The 22,352-nt window shown below is 39.4% G+C and overlaps 1 pseudogene; it reads left to right on the top strand.

Moving 5' to 3' along the window:
* Positions 1–18,915: 18,915 nt before the first annotated feature.
* LOC131793169 (uncharacterized) lies at positions 18,916–21,335 on the top strand (annotated as a pseudogene).
* Positions 21,336–22,352: the final 1,017 nt, after the last annotated feature.

Raw genomic sequence — 22,352 nt, 5'->3', positions numbered from 1 at the left:
AGCTGCTACGGATTGCACTGCTCTGCACTGCACTTGACTAGACTAGACTAGACTGTTCTGGATTGCCTGAACTGCAATGGAGTAGATGGCAATACATTAATCTAAACTCGACTTACATGCAAAAAGACTGCTAATAAAGACTGATAATATAATGATGTTTTAAGAAAACATCAAAGAAATAAAAATTATATTATGAAGCTAGTTTCAGTTTCAATTATTCAAGACAATTCGTGTTTTGAGCATACGAAATATGTAACAATGGGTATCGTGTTAGTTTTCCTTATTTTGTCCTATAATTGAATACTTACAGTTAATCGTCATCTGTGATTAGGCCTCAATCGTCATGGGCTGCTGATGCGGCCTCAATCGTCATGGGCTGCTGATTAGGCCTTGTTTGAAAACACTAGTTTTTCTCCACTTAAAACAGAAAACTGTTCAGAGAAAAAAAGAGGTTGAAATATGAAACACGTCACATTGTGAAACGTTGTCATTAAACTTATTAATCAGGAAACTACCTAAAAAGTTCTGTAAACAGAAAATTTCAGATTGTCTAGAAGAAAGAATAATTCTTACAAATGATTACATATTACCTATGAAGCCCTCGATGTGCTATTTGGTTTTGACGTGATTTGAAGTGAGCCACGAAGTCATGCTTAAAAGAAAAAAATCCAACAACCTGTTGCAATCAAAATATGCCGGCCTTACCTCTTTCAGATGACCTGTAGTGCTGAACGACCATAATTTTTTCTTCCAACTGCTTTAGGCAACGTATCAGAGTTTTCCTATCAGTAAACGAACTCATATTACACAGGTTAGTATCAAATTGTTATGATTATTTACTTACCTTCTCAGTGATGCAAAGTCGCTGAAATGAGTTTATCGAAAGTTGTAGATAGTTAAATGTCTCAAGCTCTAAAATAGAAAAAAAAAGTACGTTCTTCTTTTATGTCAATTGTGGCAAACTCGAGACAATAATGACTCTTAGACTATACTATAGTATAATTCCTTTACTGAGACATTTAAGATACCTGTGGTTATGTCCTAGTTTTGGATTCTCCTCTGTGTTGTAGCTCAGCTTGTTGTTATGACTCTCTTCTTATGAAGCACTCCAGTCCTGCTCTGATCCGAACTGAGCCACGAGATCATGATGAAAAAAAAAAAATCTAAAAAAAACTTTTTGCGATCAAAACATGCTGGCCTTACCTCTTTCAGATGACCTGTAGTGCTGATGGACCATAATTTTTTTCTTAGAACTGCTTTAGGCAACGCATCAGGGTTTTCCTATCAGTGAGCGAACCCATCTTACACAAGTTAGTATCAAATTGTTATGATTATTTACTTACCTTCTCAGTGATGCAAAGTCGCTGGAATGAGCTTATCGTGAGTTGCAGAAAGTTAAAATGTCTCGAGCTCCAGAATGGAAAAAAAAGCGCGCTGTTCTTTTTTATTAATTCTAGCAAACCCGAGACAACCTTAACTCTTAGACTAGACTAGAATAGACTATATTATACTTCATTTACTGAGACATTTAACATACCTGTGGTTATGTCCAAGCTTTGAATTCTTCTCTTTGTTGTCGCTCAGCTTCTTGTTATGGCTCTCTTTTTATGAAGCACTCCAGTCCTGCTCTGATCCGAACTGAGCCACGAGATCATGCTGAAGAAAAAAAAAATGTAACAAAACTTGTTGCAATGGAAACATGCCGGCCATACCTCTTTCAGATGACCTGTAGTGCTGATGGACCATATCTTTTTCCTCCAGTTGCTTCTTAACGCATCAGGGTTTTCCTATCAGTGAACGAACTTATATTACACAGGTTAGTATCAAATTGTTATGATTATTTACTTACCTTCTCAGTGATGCAAAGTCGCCGAAATGAGCTTATCGTGAGTTGCTGAAAGTTAAAATGCCTCAAGCTATAAAATGGAAAAAAAGACACGGTCTTCTATATTAATTCTGGCAAACTTGAGACAACCTTAACTCTTAGACTAGACTAGACTAGAGTATACTTCTTTTACTGAGACATTTAACATACCTGTTAAAGGTATTAGACAATCTTAACTCTTAGACTAGACTAGACTATAGTATACTTCCTTTACTGAGACATTTAACATACCTGTGGTTATGCCAAGCTTTGGATTCTCCTCTCTGTTGTAGCTCAGCTTTTTGTTATGGCTCTCTTTTTATGAAGCACTCCAGTCCTGCTCTGATCCGAACTGAGCCCATAAGGTCATGATGAAAAAAAAAAAGATCTAACAAAACTTGTTGCAATAGAAACATGCCGGCCTTACCTCTTTCAGATGACATGTAGTGCTGATCGACCATAAATTTTCCTAGAACTGCTTTAGGCAACGCATCGCGGTTTCCTATCAGTGAACGAACCCATCTTGCACAGGTTAGTACTAAATTGTTATGATCACCATCTCAGTGATGCAAAGCCGCTGAAATGAACTTATCGTGAGTTGCAGAAAGTTAAAATGTCTCAAGCTCTAAGATAGAAAAAAAAGGCGCGCTCTTCTTCTATTTAAATTCTGGCAAACTCGAGAGAACCTTAACTCCTTCACTAGTCTAAAGTAGACTATAGTATACTTCCACGAAGTCACTCTGAAGAAAAAGAAAAACCTGACAGAACTTGTTACAATCAAAACATGCCGGCCTTACCTCTTTCAGATGACCTGTAGTGATGATCGACCATAACTTTTTCCTACAACTGCTTTAGGCCACGCATCAGGGTTTTCCCATTAGCGAACGAACCCATCTTACTCAGGTTAGTATCAAATTGTTATGATTATTTACTTACCTTCTAAGTGATGCAAAGTCGCTGAAATGAGCTTATCGTAATTTGCAGAAAGTTAAAATGTCTCAAGCTCTAAAATGGAAAAAAAGGCACGCTCCTCTTTTATATTAATTCTGGCAAACTTAAGACAACCTTTACTAAAAGACTAGACTAGACTATAGTATACTTCCTTTACTGAGACATTTAACATACCTGTGGTTATGTCCTAGATTTGAATTGTCATCGCCGTTGTAGCTCAGCTTTTTGTTATAGCTATCTTTTCATGAAGCACTCTAGTCCTGTTCTACTGACATTCCAGCTTTAAATTCAATATTTTGCTATACTATACTATGTAGCACTTTTGTAAGAGGAAGAAATCCGCTTCAACTAGCCTATAAATTATTATTCAGACATTAAACGTACCTGTGGTTATGTCCTAGCTTTGGATTCTCCTCGCTGTTGTAGCTCAGCTTGTTGTTATGACTATCTTCTAATGAAGCAATCTAGTCCTCCTCTACTGATATCCGTGCTTTAACTTTAATACTATACTACAATATGTAGTTCTTTTTGTAAGAGGAAGACAATCCGCTTCGAGTAGCTTTTAATCCACTACTCAGAAATTTAACGTACCTCTGCTTATGTCCTAGCCTTGAATTTTCCTTGCAGCTGGTTCTCAGTTTGTTGTTATGATTATCCATTCCAGTTCTGCTCTACTGGTATTCCAGTGTTGCAAATTGAGCCATAAACCACTAGCGACCCTGTGATTGCTTGTGTCTTTCTAAAGGTCAGCTGATGTCTTGGTAAAACTTAGTCTTGTGAGAAAAGATACTTGCAAACCTTCAAGACCACTTGGTACCGTATTTTAATAATCTGCAAAAATATTGTTAATACATAGACCATGCGATAAAATTGTATTTATTTAACAACGTAACTATTTCTCAACCTATTTATAAATCAATTTATTTACATATTTATTGATCTCCCTATCAATTCATCATTTCTTTAGTTCTTCAAGAATTAATCAATGTTATCAGTTATTGAGATATATTTATTTCTTTATTTTATCTTATATTGATTATCAATTATTTTTGTTTGTTTTTAAGCTATTAGGTACACTTTTGTTAAAATTAAAGTCCAAGTGACCGGTCTAAGTGGCCCAAGGTATCATTGAAAAGGACCTTTCTACGACAATGTAAGTAGACGCTCTTCCTTGTGTTGGTGTGACAACTGAAGACAACACTTGACTGAAATACACTTGCATGGGCTTAAATGTGGGCTTTTCGGAATAGCACTTCACTTGACTGGACGGGCCGCAATGCACGTGGTTGTTCCTAACTCGATTGAGCAGGACTGTGGTGTCCTGAACTCGGTGGCATTTAGTTGTTCACGACTGGACGGGACGGGACTGGGCTGAGCTCTTACGGATTGCACGGCTCTGCACTGCACTGCACTCGACTGGACTACACTTGACTGCTATTGACTTATATGGACCTGGCCTACGCTGGATTGAAATGTACTTGGCTGGAAGGGAATGAATTGGAATTGGATGGGTGCAGATTCCACCGAATGGACTGGACCGCGCGTCAGTGGAGTGGACCGGACTGGACTGAGCCGGACAGCACTTCAGAAGACTGAAATGGACGGCATGCACTTCACTAGACTGGACTGTCTTACTCTGAGCTTGACTTCACCAGACTGCACTACATTGCACTACCCTGGATTGAACTGGAAAGTACCATACAGGACAGTCACTGCACCTCGCTATACTGATCTGCACTGAACTGCATTCTACGTTTCCAAATGAAACTGATAAAGACTGTACTGCACTGTACATGAATGTACTCCACTGGACTCCTCTAGACCACACAGGATAGCTTAGCACAGCACTAAAAGCAAGTTAAAAGGATTGTTCCGGATTACCGAAACTGCAATGGAGTAGATGGCATTACATTAATCTACACTTGACTTACTTGCAAAAAGACTGCTAATAAAGACTGATAATATAATGATCTTTTGAGAAAACATCAACGAAATAAATATTATATTATGAAGCTAGTTTCAGTTTCAATTATTTAAGACAATTCGTGTTTTGAGCATACGAAATACGTAACAATGGGTATCGTGTTAGTTGTCCTTAATTTGTCCCATAACTGAATACTTACAGTTAGTCGTCATCTGTCACCTTTCTGATGGACTGCTGATTGGGCCTTGTTTGAAAAGACTAGTTTTTCTCCACTGAAAACAGAAAACTGTTAAGAGAAAAAAGGTGTTGAAATATTAAACACGTCACATTGTGAAACGTTGTCATTAAACCAATTAATCAGGAAACCACCTAAAAAGTTCTGTAAACAGAAAATTTCAGATAGTCTAGAAGAAAGAATAATTCTTACAAATGATAATAATAATAATTATTTATTACTTATATAGCGCGAAATACATGTAGATATAATCTAATGCGCTAAAATATTACCTATGAAGTGCTCGATGTGCTTCTTGTTTATGACGTGATCCGAAGTGAGCCACGAGGTCATGCTGAAAAGAAAAAAATCGAACAACTTGTTGTAAGCAAAACATGCTGGGCTTACCTCTTTCAGATGACCTGTAGTGCTGATCGACCATAACTTTTTCCTCCAACTGCTCTATGCCACGGATCAGGGTTTTCCTACGAAGCCAACGAACCTATCTTACACAAGTTAGTAACACATTGTTATAATTCTTTACTTACCTTCTCAGTGATGCAAAGCCGCTAAAAATGGGCTTCTCTTGAGCTGCAGAAATTTAAAATGTCCCACTCTCTTAAATCGTAAAAAAGGCCTGCCCTTTCCTTTATATTAATTCTGGCAAACTCGAGACGACGTTAGCTCCTCTACTTGACTAGACCCAACTATACTATACTTCCATTACTCAGAAATCTAACATACCTGTAGTTATGTCCTAGCTTTGGATTCTCCACGCTGTTGTAGCTCAGCATGTTGTTATGGCCATTTTTTCGCGGTCCTTCTCTACCGATATCCCATCTTTAAATTCAGTACGATACTATACTGTACTATGTAGTACTTTTGTAAGAGGAAGATAATCCGCTTCGAATAGCCAATAATCTATTACTCAGAAATTTAACGTAGCTGTGGCTATGTCCTAGCGTTGGATTCTCCTCGCTGTTGTAGCTCAGCTTGTTGTTATGGCTCTCTTTTTATGACGCACTCCAGTCCTGCTCTGATCCGAACTGAGCCACGAGATCATGGTGAAAAGAAAAAATCTGACAAAACTTGTTATAATCGAAACATGCCGGCCTTACCTCTTTCAGATGACCTGTGGTGCTGATGGACCATAAATTTTTCCTCCAGCTGCATCTCAACGCATCAGGGTTTTCCTATTAGTGAATGAACCCATCTTACACAGGTTAGTATCACATTGTTATGATTATTTACTTACCTTCTAAGTGATGCAAAGCCCTGCAATGAGCTTATCTTGAGTTGCAGAAAGTTAAAATATCTCAAGCTCTAAAATGGAAAAAAAGGCCCGCTCTTCTTTTATATCAACTCTGGCAAAGTCGAGACAACCTTAACTCCTACAGTAGACTAGACACTAAAAATGGACTTATCTTGAGCTGCAGAAATTTAAAATGTCTCAAGCTCTTAAATTGAAGGAAAGGCTCGCTCTTCTTTCATATTAATTCTGGCAAACTCGAGACGACGTTAGCTCCTACACTGGACTAAACTAAAGTATACTATATATCCATTACTCAGAAATTTAACATACCTGTAGTTATGTCCTAGCTTTGGATTCTCCTCGCTGTTGTAGCTCAGCTTGTTGTTACGGCCATCTCTTCGTGAAGCACTCCAGTCCTCCTCTACTGATATTCCAGCCTTAACTTCAATACTACACTATACGATGTAGTAGTTTTGCAAGAGGAAGACAATCCGCTTCGACTAGCCTTTAATCCATTACTCAGAAATTTAAATGTCCTAGTTTTAGATTCTCCTCGCAGCTGTTGCTCAGCTTGTTGTTATGATTATCCATTCCAGTCCTACTTTACTGATATCCCAGTGTTGCAAATTCAGCCATGAATAACTAGCGACCTTGTGATTGCTGGTGTCTTTCCAAAGGTCAGCTGGTGTCTTAGGAAAACTGAGTCTTGTGAGAAAAAATACTTGCAAACTTTTAAGACAACGTGGTACTGTATTTTAATATTCTGCAAAAAGATTGTCGATACATAGACCATACAATAAAATTGTATTTATTTATTTATCAATTTATCTATTAATAAACTTTATATATCAGTTTATTTATATATTATTGATCTTCCTATTTAACTCATCATTTCTTTAGTTCTTTAAGAATTAATCAATGTCATTAGTTATTAATTTATCTTTTAGTGATCAATTGTTTTTGTTTATTTCAAATTATCATGTTTACTCTTATCACATTATTAAGAGAAGAAACTCATCTTAGACAGATCAATGTCAAAATTATAATAATTCTTCACTTACCGTCTCAGTGATGCACAGCCCCTGAAAACGGGCGTATGTTGATCCGCAGGTATGGGAAATTCAAAGTAAAAATGTTGAAAAGTTTTGGCGAGTCCCCGAAAATGGACAAAGTTAAGTTTTGAAATCCTTTGCACTCGTCAATGGATGACTATCGCTAAATGTAAGACAACCAATCAATCCCTTCGAAAATGGGCGAACGCACAGTTAACACCAAGGTGACTTTGCTTCTGGGCTTTTTCATTGGCGAATTGGAAAGTCATTGTAACAATCCAGTTCACGATTCGAGCAAATGCCCCGAAATTGGCAACTCAAGCCTCCGAAAATAGGTCAGTATAAAGCTCCTGCAGTTGAAATTGCGTTAGTGAGATCAGAAAATAGTTTCTTAATAAAGAAAAGACACGACGCTCGAATCTTAATTGAATTCTCGAGACAGAAATTTACACTGGGCGCCGCGGAAAATAAATCTCAAATTTGTGTATCCCAAAAATTAAGAAAAGAACACAGAGACAATCGGGTCAAGCATTTAATTTAAATACCACATAACATCAATAAATTAACTGAGATTTTTCGAAATTACTTCACAGAACCCAGCAGGAGGGGACGCGCACCTTAGACGAAGAATTGGGCGTCCACAAAACTCCGAATGTTCCGTGTCAGTAATACCGACACCTTGATAATTTGAACACCCATAGTGTCCCAGACGATGCTTTCATTTTTATATCAACTTGCTAACAATTCTCAGTAGTTTCCCATTGCCTTTGTATTCCGAACTGAAAATCCGAACAAGTTTTGAAAGGCCGAACGAGAAGCCGAAGTGAAATTCGAACCGAAGGTGAAGGCGAACTCCCAAAGAAACCCGATCTTAATTTTTATCAATGCATGCATAATCTTCTCTCAAAGGCTAATTCTCAATTCTAATTTGCTGTCATAGCTGAATTGCTTAAATCCGATTTCCAATCATAACGTTAAAATCTGGTTGAACCTTCGAGGCAAACTTTTTTCGACTTAAACAGTCTTACTCGATCACAGTGTTTAAGATCCTCTCAATCAAGTTAAACTGAAAATGTAATCGGTCGCAGTCGAAGTAACAGTGGGGGAAGACATGCGCTAAAGTCGATGAGGAACTGATGAACACAGAAAGACCTGTTGATGAAGAGCCGAAGTATAAACGAAGCCGATATTGTGATAACCTAAAGAAGCGACGAAGAAGAAACGATCCAAACCGAAAATATGCCGAACAGTATTCGATTGAAAGAAAAAACCTAGAGAAGAAGATTTGGAGGGAGGACCTCGCCCAACCTCAAGGGACCCGCAAACTAAGCTTTAACTACTTTGAGCCGAATGAGAAGTGAGACGACTTTTAGCAGAATTTGGATTTTATGGTTTGACCAGTGCACTATCTATTAACCCTTTTTTCATTCCAACTCATAAAGAATCTTACTAACCAGCTGGACATCAGCGTCTTCTCACTGTTCTGTTCCCAGCCTCCGCGTATACAGCAGAATAGAAGAGAAGAAAAAACCCAATAAAGCGTCGGCCCTTTTTTTCACCACGCTTTCCCATCCATAAGCGAGTTATACCGGTAGCGAGAGTCAGCACTTGTCTTGTGATGATGGACTGGACCATATGGAAAGGAATAGCGAGGACTGGAGCGGGTCGTAATGGACTGCATGGAGCTGGACGCTGATTTTTGGACTAAATGCACAATGAACTGGACTCTTCTGAAATGAAGTGAGAGGGACTTAGGTTAAGTGATCTGGATTAGCTGCACTAGAATGGACTGAGCGGTGTTTGGACTGGAGTGTGTCGTACAAGTCTAAATGAGAAAGATATTGTGGATATTCAGGTGAAATAAATGATACGTAAAAACATCGTGGCCCCTCGTGAAGGGGAAAACATTGCAAAATAATCATATTCTGAGTTCGCAACCATTACACATGTCAGAAGACCTGAATAGGAATTTTCTGTTAGACACTTTTTACTGAAACATTGCAAAACTTGGTTGGTCAACATGCGATAAATTTAAGTCATTTTTCCAGAGTAATCTTCGGGAGAAACAAGATTGGAAAAACTGTTCCCTTCACATCTTTACATCAGCGTTTTTATTTTCAATTCTCTTCTCTATACATTTCTTAAGAAGAACGTGTTTAACCATCATGAGCTTCGTTTGTTGGTGATTATTTCATTTCTTCTTTTGTGTGTGACCTTAATTTGTGATTAAGGGGTGATAATATAACGAGAAATTAAATGTCAGTAATCCCTCGGTTTTCAAGATTACCAAAAAAAATTACTTTTGTGTGAGAACGAAGCCCCCTTCATATTGTCAAATATCAGTTTCATCTGGAGTCATGGTGAGTAACCATCGAGGCGCACCTTAATTTTCCCTTGCGAAATTTGGAAAATCTTTTGAAGAGTAAAATTAAATTTAAACATTTGCAGGTTATCGCTTCATTTAAAGCTTAGAAAAGAAGCAAACAAACAGGCAAGTTAAATCTTATGGCTTATTATAATACTTTAGTCTAAAATATCAGAAATTTACAAACCTTTGATTAAAAACCGTACCACTGACATTTTTACCATTCAGATGTTTCGATTAAAAAGAAAAAAAAACAGAAGTGTGAACTTAATTTTTCACTTTTCATAACGAGCGGTCTACTCTTGAAGTCTAAGAAGTGATTAAAATGTAACTTCTCCCTATATTATTTATACGTTATCCAGTAAACAGAAGGTGAGAATATTCAAATTTATCTCTTAGATGTTGTTATCTTCATATGATATCAAATTCTTGTAACTACTTGGAAGGACATATTTGGCAGCTAAAGGGGAGAATTGACGATCTGATATTGGAATTTAAGGGTCGAGACGAAGGAAATTCTCGGAATCTGCCTAGAAAGTCGATCGAAATATTTCCTTAATTCACTCGTCATCTCTATATTACGCACAATGTTTAAAACTAGTGCCTCTATGAACAAGCTTTAGATATACTCACTATCAAAATTAATATGCATTACTCAAAACACCGAGTTTCGCTTCAAACTTGTAACTAATCAAAATTTAAGAGCACGAACCACACTTTCTCTTAATTGTTAACGTGGAATTTCAGCAAAGAAGACGAAAGATTAGAAATGGTACTCTGCGCGGTAAAGTTTCCGCACAGCCCCGTGCCATTGTAAAACAAATCTGTTTTCCCAATGGAAATGTATTGTTTTTGTAATTGTTTTCTCTGTTCAAGAACTGAATGCATAATGTAAGATGGGACTGTGCGGAAATTTTACCCTCGGCGCGACAACAGTTTCAAAGAAGAATTTAAAAGAAGCCAATTTTGCAAAAAAAAAATACGCAATAGAATTTCTACTGCTAAGTTATTGACAGCTTCTGGGCGGAAATACGAGCGACTGGAAAGAATTAAAGGATTTAATAAAACGAAGCTTCGTCCTGGAGCCCTTCTTGAATTTGTAAATGGCTCAGCTGCTTTTAGAATTAGTTTACACAGTTTTACTTGTTTCTATAAGCGTCGATAAACACTTACCTGCTTCCGTTCGTTGCCAGAAATGATACGTGATGTTAAGTTTGACAAAACGAGAAACGAAAGAGGGCTTCCAAGGGAGAAAACACTGTGTAAGGGCAAAAATTGTGACAAGAATTGATCACTGACGTAGAATTTCTCTAAGCTTGTGATAATTTCAAAAGTGCGCCTTTTAAACCTTATGCGTGCACGTGGGTTGTTGAGCTCTTCCCTGAATGGCTCGTCTAACTGCACGGGTTTTTAGCGCGCACGATTTTTCTAATTAGCACTATTCATTAGAGGCACATTTTGTTGTGGTAAACGCAAACGGCAAATTAACATCTGCGTTCCCTCATTTTTCTTCCAAGACAAAATACAAAAGGGCCTCGCAAGAGTTACTGCGGTATTCCCACTTAGTGATTTCTTTCCTTTTACGTTGCTAATTACATTTTTGTGTTTTTGCACGCACATTTTTCTTATTGTTTTCGCATTCTTTTCACTCACGGCGATTTGTATTCTGTTAGATTTTTTCGCATAATTCTGCTTTGTTTAATTTCATTCGTAAAAGTCTCTCAGAAAAAAATTGAACATTGGAGTATCAGAGTGCATTAGGTTAACATCGATTCCTTCGCCACTATCATCGTTTAGTTTTTCCGTCCTTCATGCTCGCAAGTGATACAACGTTTGTAAGTGTCTTTCCTTGTCCGATTGCAGTTCCTCTGTTGTTTTGCGTTTTCCTATTCCTTCTACTTTGCAGTAACTTGTAACTATTTGTTCCTTTTAGCAACCATGATCAACCGTAATGTAAATAAATCTTAAAGTGTTCGCATGTTGAAACCTGACTTTGTTGGCAGTCACACAAAGAGTACAAAAGTTTTGCACAAAATGCAGAAACTGAAAGGGAAGTAACAAAACTTCAATTTTTGTCGTAGTCGTTTGTCGTGGGTTATTGAGCTCTTCCTTGAATGACTCGTCTAACTGCACGGGTTTTTAGCGCGCACGATTTTTCTAATTAGCACCATCCATTAGAGGCACATTTTATTATGTAACGCAAACGGCAAATTAACATCTGGGTTCTCCCATTTTTCTTCCAAGACGAAAAACAGAAGGGTCTCCCAATTAGTACAAAAGTTTTGCACAAAATGCAGAAACCGAAAGGGAAGTAACAAAACTTCAATATTTGTCGAAGTCGTTCGCGTTAAAATGATCCCTCCATCAAAATAGCAAAATATGATGTGAAATAAGCCATAGTTTTTTTTCTTTTTCAAGCGCTTTAATATTTTCCTGTTTAGTCACGGCTGAAATTATTTTAAAACGATCCGACAGGCCTCAGTTGTTCAAAGGCTAGGTGGTGCTATTTATCGGATAAATCGCTATCCGGTGGTTAAGTGTTTACCAAATATACACGCTATTTTAAGAGCTTTATTTGCATGAAACTTTTAGACTTTCTAATAGCGCGAGGTTCACATCTTTGAGTGTTTTCTTAGTGCTTTAGATCGTTTATTACATGCGGCTATGAGTGCCAAGGCTTTTTGGCAATAATAGTGGAAGTTGGAATTGTTGGTGAAGTTAAGAGACGTTGTAACAACTGGCAGTGGTACATTAAACAAGACGCTATTGAGATCCAAGATTCTGGTACTCTTCTCTCAGCTTGTTCAGTTGTTCAAGCTATCTGCCCCCTTAACGTCCCAATACTTTAATGCAACTTAGGACTCCTGCCAAGTTGTGTAGTTTTTATGCCGTTTTACGCAAGTATCAATCATCGATCATATAAACAAAATGTTAGGTACACATCAGGTAATCACATCTTGCCCTGGCTTGTTCCTCCGCTTCCAATACAAATTGTCTACAGGATCGTCTTGCTTGTTTCAGTTCGTTTTGTTGCTTAAAGAACTCTATCATAAGGTTAGTAGAGGCTTAAAGAAAGATTGTTATACGTTGATAATAGCGTAAGACACATTAATGAGATGGGAGCCCCTTCGCGTAGATTGCAACCGCAGATTTCTACGAAATGACTCGGAGAAGATTCGTGTAGCGATTTAGGGATCTAGCAATTTATTGATTTTCAATACAATAGGTTTATAGTATTTGGAAGCTCAACTGTGGAAGATTTCCTCTTCAAATACGTTTGATATATATTTCCTGCTCGTAAACAAGGGAACCAAAGGAGGAGGTCAAGTATTCCATTTTCGCTAGATTTTAAATAAAAGAGAGTACCTTTGCTACAGAAACTATAACTACGAATAACAGTTTTTTGTATGTTTTCCTTTTTGCCAGAGAAGCAATGTCACAAAGATTGATTAAAACTGGGCATAAAATTCTTGGGTATAAAATTCATTTAAAAAAGAGATCAGCCTTGCACTCGAGCTCTTGAAACAATTACAGATTTCCGTTTCGCAAATGACACATTTCTGTTTCGCAAATTACAGATTTCGAGTTTATTTTGCAAATTACATATTTTGATTTCGTTTCGCAAATTACAGTAAGCTCTTCTTACGAATCAGCAAGAAATAAAACCACGGTTAGATGATGACATCAAAGCAGCTGAGGCACGGCTGCATGCGGACGCCGAATGAGAGCTCTGAAATGTTAGAGAAGTGCCGGTTCCAAGCATTCAAAATTTTAGGTCCTGAAAATTTGCTCACTTGTTTGTAATTTCTCCTCCAAAAGTTTTCTGCGGTCTTTGGTAGAAGAGACATAAGAGGCAAGTTTGATCTGCTTCATTGCTGCAGCTTTCTTGTATAAAACGAACAGTTCTGCTTTTTTCTTCCCTTTTCCGCCTTCACTCGATTGAATTCCTCTCTCCCACAAATAATTTTTTATCCTCCCACGTTAAGCTTCGATCAATTTTCGCCCATTTTCACCACCACGTCACTTATTCTTTATACCGATGAGAGAGACTTCCCACTTGGCTTTTTTTTCACGCCGTAATTTCGGCACCAGATCACAGAACCGCGAGAACTCGGAAATGGCGTTTTCCCTGCGTTGAACGCAATAATTTTCCCTCGGTGTTTCCATTCTCAGAATTTTCAAACCCTAGCGATTTTGAGTTGCTTCATGGCAGGCGACAGCCACAAAGTTTTGACATACACGTGCACAGCTATTAAACTTCTCGTTAAAGCTATTTTTTCCGTTACGTTCTTGATGCCGTTGCCATCCTCGATTCACCTTCTCTCGATCGCAGTTATCTAACGGTTGTCCAGATCCTTTTTTAAAAGAGTAATACTGTACATAACCTTCTCATCCCCCCCCCTTCTCTCTCTCTCTCTCTTTCTCTCTCTCTCTCTCTCTCTCTCTCTCTCTCTCTCTCTCTCCCTCTCTCTCTCTCTCTCTCTCTCTCTCTCTCTCTCTCTCTCTCTTCAACTCTGTTTTGTCATTGCACTGTTGCGGCTTTTTTTTGTAATAATATAGTTGAGGGTTGGGGTGGAGTTGATTTATGAAAGCACCCAGTGGTACAATTAGCGCCATACATCTTATCACCAAAACACTTTTCATGCTTTTTTATGACATTTTTTCACCAACATTTTTTCACTCAAAATTCGGGTGAAGGATGGATGAATTATGCTTGTAGTATCAAATAATTCAAGTTTTATTTCCAACTTTAAAGTTTGTTTTCAAAATTCAAGTTTCTATGCGCACTTCGGTCAGGATTGCAAGTCTCCCATTCTGTCGCTTCAGGGTAGCTGTCATGGGAAACTTTTTGACGGAGCTAAAATATCACCAAAGTAATTTTAGTTATTTTAATTGCTTTTGTTCAGCCAAACTTCGTAAGAGTTGCGCTTCTTGGTCGTGACATCAGATAAAGACGCACAGCATGTGGAAAACAACTTGACACATCACATCACAGCAAAAAATACTTTTCCTGGTCACGTCCTCATTGATTTAATGCAACTACAAGCTTGTGAATGTGAGGACATCATAGGAACGTTCTCAAGCTTCATAAGAAATAAGGACGTTAAGCCCAAGGCCCTGTTTATAAGCTTGTCATTAAGAGTGTTTCTTCTTCCGCAAATAAGTTTGAGGTCTTGCCTGCGGGAGGTTTGCAAATGGTCATGTACCGATAATGCTGCCAAATCCTTTGCAGACCTCTCGCCGGCTCGACCTCTCACAGGGTTTCGAGAATCCTAGGGTTTTGAGTATCCGACTGTGACAGCATTAGTAACAACTGAAGTACGAAGCCAAAAGTTGAGAGAGAGGGAAATTTTAGAAGGGGCGGAGGTGGGGAAGGGGTTACTGCGTGATACGGGATTATGCCTTTTTAATTTTATGACCAGTAAAAATACGAAATTGAAACCCTGCTGATTGTGGAAGGATTCAAAAGTTCCTTTGTGCTGCCGCTAAGTGTCCCAATGAAACCACTGTCAAGAAAGAAATTTATTCGTACTCGGCCGCATGCGACGACGTCAGTTGTATCTTGCGAAGTAAGTGCTAAATTTAGTTGTTCCCAAGGTCCTCTCTCTTCCTCCCTTCATGATGAGAAGAGGCCTGGGTAACACAACTCAGCCGAGTTCAGGTGAACACTTGTACCGTTATCTACCCCTTATTTGTAGGTATGTCCTCTGACGTAATGTGATACAGTGGTTAATCATATCCTGTGATCTATCGAGCAACGCACGGCTTGGGACTGGTTAAGAGACTCCGTTTCAACTGGGTTGAAAACGTAAATTAGCCACCGTCAAGAGTAAAAAAGCTGACGTTTCGAGCGTTAGCCCTTCGTCAATCGCTCTGACGAAGGACTAACGCTCGAAACCTCAGCTTTTTTACTCTTTACGGTGGCTAATTTACGTTTTCAACCCAGTTGTTAACACTAAATTACCTGCTATACTCTCCCACCGACGCAGCACCACAATTTCTTTAGAAACTTACCCCTTTATTCCGTTGTAGATCTGCCTTCAAGTAAAAGTGCTCATTGAAGGGGGTCGGCATAAGTGGAAAATTTGACCAGTATTTTCAACGGTAACAACGGATGAACAACCCGCTGATTTCAGGAAAAGTTGCCATCCGCTTGGTTATTGCGAAACAGATCATTGGCCTCTCTCACGCGCATTACTTCCCTTGAAGTTCTATCGTTTCTTCGTGAACGCCGTGTGATCGCATCGTTGTTATAACTTAAATGTGGAAGAACAACTTGCCGCGTAAATAGCAAAGCGATTTTCGACCAAACCATGCGTTGTTGTTCACGCTTTATTTGCAGTCTTGCTTTATTTACCGTCATCTTTGCTCGACTTGCGACTCCAATGACAGCAATTTACCCACAAGCTAAGAGAAAAGCACAATGTGAAGTCATATCACAATTGTTTTATTTTCTTTAATGGCTGAAGATCATAGATTATGGTTCGTCAACATAAAATGATATATTTTTGACGCTTTATCCTGATCTGCCAGAGGTGAGATCGAATGTGAAGTCATAGTTATCATTGAGGGGGGCATCGGGATTTTCAGTTTTCCGGTTTTGGCTAATTTTTAGATCGGTTTTTCGACTTTGGTGTTCATTGCGGTTTGCGGATTTCCGTTGTTTAGCATTTGGTTTTCGGTTTTCGCGAAAAATACTAACGGGTTTTCGGATTTGATATCCGATGCGGTTTATTCTATTTGACCTATTTGGGTTTTTGGCAATTACGCGCCTCCACTGATCTCGAATAGCTGTTAAACGCAAATGTTATCGAGAGGAATGCGTGACAAACCAATTGAAATATCACAGAGATCCCTGGGTAACCTACGTGTAGCCGGGCCCTCCTCCTCCTCCAAGGTGGGGTGAGGAGAGGATGCGGCTACACGTAGGGTATGGCTAAGCACGGAGCGTTGCCAGAGTTTCTTTGTCAACGCCACCTCGAAGTTAATGACCAAGTTACAGGCCACACGTGACTGACTGATTCAACATTCCAATAGAATCTCCAAACTTTCAGGTCTTAGTTCGCAAATGATAATGCTTGATTAGGGATTTTCGATGAAACTTTCCAGAGCTATGGCTTTTTGCGGGTGCAAAATTGCAATCCTATTGAGGACTTTTGTGCAAACTTCCTTAATTTAACTAGGCTCCATTACCAGCTGCTGAGTCCGCAGAGACCACGCTCGAGGTCCTCTAAGGAGCAGCCGTCAATTTAAGCAGATACTAGAATATACGAATGCCAAGTCCATGGTATTCATAAATCCCATAATGAAATTATTGTAGTTTACTCTGTATGTTCCACATGTCACCACTGTATCGGATCGATCTGGGTTTTAACAGCTGGGATGTGAAAATGTATCGGTTTTAACAGTTTTGTATGCAGTTTTCGGTTTTGATCGATTTTTTTTTCGGTTTTGGATGATTTATTCTACGGTTTTGCGGTTTCTACTAGGCCCCAGTCGTTTATTCGGAATATGGCAAGTTTTAAGCTGTAACCCACTGAGCCCTCCGTTACAAAGGTTGAATTAGTAGACTATGATTTTATTGCGGTTCCGCTGATTTTAGCTGTTACAGCCAGCCGGCCGCATATTTTATACTGTCACAGAGCGCTCTGTTTTTATCCCACAGAGCGCTTCAAATTGATCTGAAAGACAATGATCTTTGAAAACCAAATTCCTCTCGTGAAACTTATGAACACATACATCACATGAAAGCTAGTGCGGTAGCCGTTCACGAATATACACCATCCCCTGAGGTATGCTCGCTTTCTATTCCATCTTTCAATTACCTTAACAAAAACCACCGACTGAGACACCAGGGTGACTAATCAGCAACGACGCTTCGTCGGTCTCTTTCGTCCTGGGACCTTCTCAGAGTCTCTTGCATTTAAAGAAAATCAGTTCTCTCGTAATCGCAGACGAATGGACTTTCATGTTGAAGGTTGGATGTCGCTGGTAAGGATATAACGCATGGGTTCCTAAACTATGGATTGTCAATATACACAATGTATTTGTTGTTGTATTTGTTGTTGTTGTTTTGTGTTCTTCTTTTCAGTGCTGTTTCTAAGTCATTGTAGGATATATTACACTTGTGGGTGGATTTGTCATAGTTTACCCCGTTTATGACAAATTCGCACAGTGATCAAATGGAAAATCGGAGTAAAGATGGCTACGGCAAGTAAGTGGGATACATTCATAGAGTTTACCCCTTTTGAAATTCTCAAACTTTGAGCGAAGAAATCTTGACGATCTTCTTACACTTTTGTTGGTAAGTGACACGCAGAACGACACGATCGCAATGCACTTTGATTAGAAGAGATAAGACTGCATTCTATTGGTTATTGCAGGCCGTGAAATTAACTTTTTTTTCTGATAGCCACTTGGCTCCTAAATTCTTCAAAGTGGTAGCCAATTCAAAAAAAGTTGGTCGCCATTTTCAAAGACAAACAAAATCTTTCCTTTACGCTGTCAGCGTACTAGATGGACCCTCCAAAATTAAGTTTGGGAAAAGATTTTTAATGTGCTACAAAGTGGACACTAGGATGGATGATATACAACTTTCAGGCTCATCTAAATCCAAGATGGCGTCTAGTTTCGATCGAGATGCATGTGCTACGTTTTGGAAACAAACCAAACGAGGAAGTTTGCCGCGGATTTATCTTTGCAAATCTTTTTAATTCACTATATCTCTCGGTAAGTTTATGATGAAACGTTCTAGTCGCTAATTTGGCGACTAACTTTCAGGATTTCGTCGCCAAAGTGAAAAATTTAGGCGCATTGGCGCCTACAGTTATTATTCAGTGTAACGTAGGGCTGAAAAATAAACTAAGAAGAGCTCCGCTTTTAGGCTTGGCTAAATCTATATATTATATATTCCCATGAGGACATAACTACAACGGAAGACTTGAGGGCGAGCCTAAAAGCCGGAACGGTGGAATGGCGGAATGGCGGAAAATGACCCCAAATCCTAAAGCACGGAACGGCGGAAAATGACCCCAAATCCTAAAACACGGAACGGCGGAAAATGATCCCCACTGTATTGGATTGGTTGGCTAGGGGATCTTTCACCCATAGCAAACGCCCCTGTGTGCTTCTTTTCCAACCGAAAAATGCTAATATTTTTTATAATTATTTTTAGGGTTGAGTGTGACGATGACGACTCTGAAACATTTGTGAACGGTTCTGAATCCCAGGATCACAGTGAAACTGCGTCTTTTTATCTTGGTGATAAACACATACCGGTTTATGCCTCAGAGATGAAGGAATTGTCAAACAGCGACATTGCACGGCTATTACTAGATCCTCTTGAAGATAAAGTCGCTTCGAAACCACCCGTAAAGTGTCAAGAAAACAAAATTTTCATCATTGATAAAAAATCGCCGTATTTTCGAAACCCAGACGACTGGAAAGCAGATGGCCTTGGAGTCTACAAAAACGATGGAACTCATGTTGTTGCGTATTACGAGGACAAGAATCCGGAAATCCGCTGGATATCCAAAACAAAACCAGAAGATTACAAACGCTCCACAGTTCTTCTCAAGAGAACGTACTGGACGTACGTACAACATCCTGATTTCCGCAGAAGAGCTTATGAAATACTCAGATATAGTGGGCACAGCTTTACGCCCGAGCGATTCGTACTTTTACAGTACAGTTTCAGCGGAAAACCACATGCGATCACGACCAAACCACACGGCAATTCTAAGTCCGAGAAAGCTTTTACTCGCACCAAACCTGGAGTTTTGGAGAGCATCAAGGGAAAGGTGAAAGGTTCTGCTCTTCCGTTCAAAGTGTATGACGAAGTGTTTGAAGAGGCTGGGGCCTACTCAAGGTTTGCAGTGTCTCAGATGTTCCCAGAAATAGAAAGCAAGTGGAGAACGCAAAATATAAGGGAAGGGAAGTTCGAAGTCAAGACGAGTTATACGACCTAACCCGCAAATCAAAAGAAGAGTAGTAAACGGGAAAAGTTTATATTCGACGCCTGCAAGTTGTACCTAGTCCGGCATGCGTTTTGGCTTCTGATAGGCAAGTTCAGGATGTTAAGCGGTTTTGTGCCAATACAACTGAAAATTTTTCAGTGCTCTCCATCGACATAACTTTCAACATTGGCGACTTCTATGTGACACCTACAACCTATAGGCATCTGCTGCTGGACGACAGGAGAACTGAAAACCCCCCTCTTTTACTTGGGCCAACACTAATACATACGAGAAAGGATAGCGACACCTTCAGCTACTTTGGAGCCACACTTACAGGACTTGAAAACGGCACTAGAAACATACGATTTATAGGGTCAGACCGAGAAGATGCCGTTGAGAAGGGAATGAGTCCTTATCTTCCTGTTGCAACATGGCTTGCTTGCAAACGTCACGTGGTAGAGGACTGTAAAAGGAAGCTTCGCTCGTTAGGAATCTCATCAGAGTACCTTACAGCTTTTCTACGTGACATATTTGGGTCTGATGCCAACCATGAAAAAGGGCTCATCGATTCCGAAGGATGCATGGACTTTGATGCTAAACTTGAGAGTTTGGAAAACGTGTGGAATTCAAGAGAAAAAACATCAAGGGGTACAGCACTCTCCGATTCAAGCAAAGCAGTATTCCACAAGTACTTTGTCGCACACGTTGCGGAAGACATGAAGAAGAAGATGATTTCCCCCGTTAGAAAACGTGCTGCCCTAGGGGAAGCCTTTTTTTACAACAACGCAGCAGAGTCCAAACATCAGCAGATAAAAGCACGAAAAAGGCAGATGTACGGGGAAAGAAAACTCGCCTGGACTGAAGTAGTTGACTTGCTAAAATCTATTTCTGAAGAGGAGGAAAGGAATTGCGAAAGGGCTGTGGGTGAGGGTCCTTTCAAGATAAGGCAGCGATACAGTTCCAAGCTTCATGTTCCCTTCTCCACCTACATCGGGAAGTCGCACGCCCAAAAGGAGAAGATTAATAGGAGAGTTCATGAAATTTCAATGGAGGCATTTTTAAAACTGGAAGAAGGCTCGATCAATAATGCAAAGGCTAAGAACAAGAATCTGACCAAATGCGCTTACAAGAACATGCCAAAGTCAGTCGGTGGGAAACCTGGAGAAGCCGAACGGAAAAGAAAACGTAATCCCCAGTCCGAGTGTTCAACTAGCAAATACACAGAAAGAGTTCCTACCCCTCCGAAACCAACACTTAACACCAATACCTTCAAAGTTAAATGGCTCAAGAACTCGAGAGTTTACAGATGTTATGGGTGTCGGCAAAACATCCGTCCCAAACCCCAGAAAGGCGAAACGGAAGTTGTTCCTCCACCACCTTGGGACTTTGTTCTCGCATGACTGGAACTCCGGCTAATCTCTAATGGTGCTGGTGAGCTGAAGATGTCCATCAAGCCGGAACCAGTGCATTATCACCCAAAATTGTCCTGCATTCGCAGCGCCCACGGCAAAAAGTATTATCCGTCGGTGGAAGTAACGGATGCTGACAAGGAGGTGATGGATGATATTCATCTTCGGCATTTACGAAGCGAGTTCGGTCTATGAACAGTCTGCGCAATAGCGACTACGAGGCCATAATTGCCGTATTTTCTCGAATAAGCGCTCACCCCAAACGCCTTCAGACTCAACTACAGCACAATCAGTGCAGGTTAATAATCTCCTATTAAGTGCCCCCCTCGATTAAGTTCTCTCCTTATAAGAGCCCCTTCTTTTAGCCAAAAATTTAGATGAGCGCTCGGGTGCTTATTCGAGGAAATGCAGTGCTTTTCAAGCCCGCTCGACTCAGTTTGGTTTATAATGATAGAAAAGTAATAGTATTTCAAATATCGGAGTTTGTGTTTTTATTTAAGCAATTGTAGCAAAAGTTTTCGCTTGAGTCGACCATTGTTTATGTTATAAGACGAAACCTGTGTGAACATGATTCGTAGACAGGTCCCGTTAATGTTAGTTATTGCTGAAATTATTTCCAGTTTTTTTAAATCAACATCATTCTCACTTTTAAATTAAGCAACCGTGTAGCATCTTTTGTCTAAAATTCACTCATTATTATTATTAGGGTAAGTTGGTGAAACCTGTGTTAAGATGACTGACATTGACAGGTCCCGTTAATATTAGATAATGGTATTCCTCGTTGATTAAAGCTCGATATATTTTCACTGATAATGTCGAAGTTTTAGTTAAGATTGCGTTAACAAGAAGTAAGTCAACGCTAGTGATTGCATCACTGCATGTGGACAAAGTCAAACCCTGACAGGCCTCATGTCAATTTTAAAAAGAGAGGTTGATAAATTAGTTAATGGACATCCACAGCATGATATTAAACATTATTACGAGCAAAGATATTTTTTTCCGGTATTGACTTAATATCCAAGGAAGTTATCCTCCTAAGGGGAAATTAGTGTGGGTACACTTGATTTTTATTTGGCTCTCTTGATCCTTTGGCCTTGCCTATAATTCAATCTTTTAGGCTTTGGGGTAATTTTCCGCCATGCCGTCTTTTTTTTGCTGCTAGCAAATGACTGGATAAAATGGGGTCAATATCTTGTTCGAGTAAGCGGGGGTTTCGCTTAGGGTTCGAGCACTTAATTTTAGTCACACGCGTTATCGTCGTGGGGATAAATGAGCCAAGCGCTTGGTGTCTTTGTACAAAATTTGTGCAACATGCCCTGACATCCGTTCCGTGTTTTTGGATTTGGGGTCATTTTCCACCGTTCC

The sequence above is a fragment of the Pocillopora verrucosa genome, chromosome 7 (assembly GCF_036669915.1).
Source record: "Pocillopora verrucosa isolate sample1 chromosome 7, ASM3666991v2, whole genome shotgun sequence".
NCBI lineage: Eukaryota > Metazoa > Cnidaria > Anthozoa > Scleractinia > Pocilloporidae > Pocillopora > Pocillopora verrucosa.
Note: the sequence above shows the minus strand (reverse complement) of the source record. Positions and strands in the feature narration are given on the sequence as shown.